This window comes from Amblyomma americanum, chromosome 11 (assembly GCF_052857255.1).
Source record: "Amblyomma americanum isolate KBUSLIRL-KWMA chromosome 11, ASM5285725v1, whole genome shotgun sequence".
Taxonomy (NCBI): domain Eukaryota; kingdom Metazoa; phylum Arthropoda; class Arachnida; order Ixodida; family Ixodidae; genus Amblyomma; species Amblyomma americanum.
This window is the reverse complement of record NC_135507.1, coordinates 127481496-127486495: the sequence shown is the minus strand read 5'-3', so window position 1 is coordinate 127486495 and position 5000 is coordinate 127481496. Positions and strand designations below refer to the sequence as shown.

The following is a 5000-nucleotide window of genomic DNA, read 5'->3' as shown; positions in this document are numbered from 1 at the left end:
TTAAAGGAATGCGCTGTATTGACTTCAGTTTCCGATTTATTGCCACCTTATTACTATACCAAACCGGGGCTCCATACACTATCATTCTTTCTATTCCTAACGTGTATAACTTCTTTAAGTGTTGTCCTTTCATTCCTTTGTTTGCTCTTGAAAATTTACCTAAATTGGCCGTTAAAAGTTGAACCTTCTCTTTCACATATTTTAAATGTGGCAAGAACGACATTATGTTATCAAATATTATTCCTAATAATTTTAGTTCATTTGTAATTTTTAATTTTTCGTTATTTATTTTAACTATTGGAGGGTGGCTCCCATAGTTTTTCTTAATAAGTATAACCTTGGACTTTTCAGGGTTAAACTCTAGATTCACTTTCTTTCCCCATGCTGCTATAATATCAAGAGTTGCGTTCGCCAATTGTTCTGCTTGCTGGCGCGATTTAAACTTAATTGCCACTATTACGTCGTCTGCAAACGCCTGAATATGTGCCTCTCCTGGTAGTTTCAAATCAAAAATCCCTGAAATCATTATATTCCAATAGAGTGGGCTTAGTGGAGATCCATGTGGAGAGCCTGTTGATAATTTTTTTGTGATACAGGTTCCTTGATCTTCATATATAATTTTCCTCTGAGTCAATATTGAATTTGTTATTCTCACTAAATTGGAGTAGCATTTAAGTTGCTGCAGTTTCTCTACAATTATTTTACGTTGTATTGAATTAAAAGCGTTTTTAATATCCAAAGATATTATTACAGTTCCTAGCTTATCTAATGATGGCTGTTCGATTCTTTCCTTTAACACTAATAATGCATTCGTTGTTGATGTATTATGTTGGAACCCATACTGGTGCTTTGGAAATAATTGTCCGCTGCTTAGAAAATAATATAATCGATCTTTTATTAATTTCTCTAGAATGTTCCCTAATATTGAGTTAATTGCTATTGGGCGAAATTTTTCTATTCGTGTTTTATCTTTGGCTCCTGCCTTGGGGTATAAAATTATTCGGGATTGTTTCCAATGACTAGGTATATAGCCCACTTTTAGGCAGGCATAAATAGTTTAAAAAAGAACCCCTTATGAGCCCCAAAAAGCTCTTGGATAAAAGTGGTTTTTAAATGATCTGGCCCTACGGCCACGTCTTTCCTCAATTTCCTCACGACGTTTTCTATTTCTGCTTTTGTAAACAGCTTATCTGCAACTGATGTATTTTCGTTAGGTAATTCATCTGGCTGGTCTTCATTACTTTTATTTTCATACAAAGAATCTAAAATATACTCCACTGTTTCTTCCACAGTCGTTGTATCACTTCCATTTTTTTAGTTACGCTCTCCAGAATCTGTGCCCCCTCGCAATTTTATAGGATAAGGTAAACGAATTTGATGATACTGTGCTACATACTTTTTCCCAACTTTTGTCCCGAGCTTCACTCAACATATTATTGTATATTGTGTGCTCTTTATAATACTGTGCTTTAAAAATTTGTCTTAATTCTCCTTGAGCTTTCCGATAGCGTGTTCTCATAGCTCTTACTTTTTTTCGTTCTAATTCCAAACCCGTATTCCACCAGGAATTTAATTTGTGTTTACTCTCCTTCCATTTACTGCGAAATTTTGTCTTCCATTTCTTTATCTTCTGGTAGAGTTGCTCTGTTACTGTTTCTATTTCGTCTGGTGTATTGAGGTCGTGAATCTCCTCAAACCATTGATCTTCCCTTAATTTCTTAATTATTTGCTGTTCTCCCTTTAAAGTTATACGGAATCTTTTAGGTTTTCCAACCTTACCTATTAAAGTTTGAATGTATCTATGATCACTGTCATTTGCATGTTTCAAAACTTCCCACTGCTGCACACTTGTATTCAACACCTGATTAACCATGGTTAAATCTATTCAACCTTGTGCTCTTGAAGTTTTAAATGTGGGTGGAGAATTTGAATCATTCATAATTATGAGGTTGTTTCTAATTGCCAATTCATATACCTCATCTCCCCTGTTAACAGACTCTTTGCTGCCCCACAAAACGTTTTTGGCATTAAAATCGCCCATGACCAAAATGTTCTCTCTCTGGAACTGCGCGATTGCCATTTCTAATTTTAGCAGCAATGCTGATACGTCTTCGTTAGGGGGGCAATACACATTTACTACTACAATTTTCTTGTCTCCTTTTATGATTCTCGCTACTATTAATTTTTCTTCGATTTTATGGGAAAAATTTGTATGTTTTCTTTATGCACTATTATTGCGGTCTTTGGATTTTTCTTAGTTGCCACTATTTTATGCTTGATAGGAAATGGGATTAACTTATCCTCGAGGCTGTATGGCTCTTGCACCACAGAAATATCATGCTGATATTCATGATTGTAATCCCTCAAGGACTGGTTTGCCTTGAAGGCTCGTGCCAGATTAACCTGTATGACTTCTATTACTTCGGAGTCTTGATTCGTCGTTGCTGAAGTATGGTCTCTGTTTTTCCGCAAATCAGGGGTCGTTCCCGCCATGATGGATACGAGCCTTAGTACATCCCTTGGACGATCCTTCTCTTCTCCTCTTGCACTTTCTTCTAAAATGTCTCGCAGTACACAGAGAGGAGAGGGTGGTTGCATTCCTCCTTCAACACACCCTCATTCTGACACGCCATGCAAAGAGATTCACTCTGACACTCCTCTGCCGAGTGCCCCGTCCTTGAGCAGTTTACGCATCTCTCTGGCTGTCGGCAAAACTTCCCCATGTGATCCAGTGATGGGCACTTGGTGCACCTTGTCACAAATATGTTGTCATACAGGGCGCACCTCTCCCAGCCTACGTTGACGTGACTTTTGTCCTTTAAGGCCTGGTAGGCTTGCTTGTTGACAGTTATGATTACGGTTTTCCCGTAGCGTCCTTTATATTTCGCTTTGACCTCAATGTCTTCTTTACACTGGAGGTTATTCTGGCAAATAATCCTTGTTATGAGTTCCTCGCCCTCCATCTCCTGATCCACGCACACGACTTTCATTTCCATTCTTCGTCCTTTCGGATGGTGGATCTGCAAATCTAGCAGACCACTGTCGCTCTGAATCTTCTTTGCTACTTTTTCCAAGGAGGGGGCGTCTGTGGACACAATCACTACCCCCTCCTTACCAGACCTCATGGTTGTGTCCTTGATGTCCATTTCCATGGGGTCCATGATCTTGTTTAGGTCCTCAAGGATCTTCTCTTTCCTTCTTTCCTTTGAGGTTACTATGATTGCTCTCGTCTCTTGTTCTTGTCGTTGTTCAGAGATGGTCTTTGTGACTTCTGCATACGTTGGGGACTGGATTGGAGCCCTGCACTCTGCGAGTCTGCCTTTCAGGAACTCATTCTCATGTGTGGCTTCCATGGTCAAAGCCTTCAGCTTACAGACTTCATCGATAATTTTATCAATGACTGCGCCTACTTTACCGTCGCCTGCTGTCATTTGTGAAACCTTCACTAGGTTGATGAATATGTTCTTGTCAATCTTTGCAAGTTTCGACAGCCTAGGCTCGGACTCCTCCTTGTCGCTGCTTCATTCATGTTCTGGCACTTTGGCTCCCTCTTGGTTGCTTGACGGCTTGTTGTGTTTCTGATGATCCCTCCTCTCCACCTCTGAATCCATAGAGTCCATATCAGTGTCAGAATCCTGCCGGATTTGCTGTGATTCCTTGGAACTTGCCTTCTTATTGCTCAAGCTCTGTGTCCTCTTCACAGAGTCTTTGGCGTCCCTTTTTTTCAGTGTTTGTTCACGATCGAACATTTTGTCAGATCCCTTCAGCTGTCGTCGCTGTTCCTCCTTGCCCTCCACTTGATCTTCTTGGTCGATGCCACCTCTGGATCGCCCAGAAACGATTTTCACTACTTTCCGCCAAACTTGTCAGGTAATCTTGATTGTCCGGTGACCTTGTTGCTTAGCGGAAGTGTTTAGAGTTTGTTCTACTTTTTCCTAATTTTTCCCAGTCAAAAAACCAATTATTTCGGCTTTCCGCCAAATTTAGCGGATTTCAGAATATTTGCCTGAAACCTGGCAACAATGTACAGCTCCAAGTTCGAGGCACCCTGTGTGCGTAGACCGGTTGGTGGCCCGAAAATCAACAATTTAATTATTTTTCGCAATCCTCAGTGACACCGCTTGATAGCCCTTGCTCTGGCATTCACGAAAAGTGCCTATACTTCCTTGTAGTTCCAACGGTTGCCGAGGTAGGCTAGTTTTTGCTCGACCGTCCGCCCTACCCAGGGTCTCGCCCACTCGAATGGCCAGGTGTGTTGAAATCACGATCGTTGATATTTTTCTTAATTTTGCGAGTTGGGAGATGAGATTACTCTCAAAATGATCTATGCACCTTCAGGATTATGAAAATATATATTTTGATATGGTTCGAAGGGACAGCAATCGAGTTACGAGCGTTCGTTTCCCGTAGACGGGGGCAAAAGGCCTAGGCTGGCCGCCGCCTGTTTACAAAGTACGTTTCATCGTTTGTCTTCGAAATTTTGGTCTAGAGCCTTCACATATAGTCCAAAATGATCGGGAGACAAGCGCGACCACTCGAAAAGCAATTTTAGCCAGTTGTCTAGCCGCGAAAAATCCAAAAAGACGCTCTTTCGACCTTGTGCCTGAGCCACGCTTACCGGCCACGTGCTAGTTTTACAAAAAACCTTATATTTCGAGAAATATTGGTGCTAGCGAGCTCAAATTTTGAACAGAGGTGAACGAGATGCTCCCAAAGGAGGAATGCAAAATCTCTTTGACTCACAGGAAGAAGTTCTAGTTGAAAACAACAAAAAATGACGCAGCAGAGTTAAGGGCACGTCCGATCGCCGTGGGGACGCCGATGATGATAGTAGTAGATAGGGGCATAAATTATGGTGAGGCATAAAAAAAGAGCCTCTGCCTGAGTAGATAGGGACAGTGGGAATCTCGTTAATCCATTCATGCGCGTCACTAATTAGATGACGAGGCATTTGGCTAGAGACTAGAATTTCCCCGCATAGCAGAGTTAGGTGGTCCCCC

General features: G+C 41.3%; 1 pseudogene; it reads right to left on the bottom strand.

Moving 5' to 3' along the window:
• Positions 1-4815: 4815 nt before the first annotated feature.
• LOC144111620 (large subunit ribosomal RNA) overlaps positions 4816-5000 on the bottom strand; it is a 2913-nt pseudogene continuing 2728 nt past the window's right edge.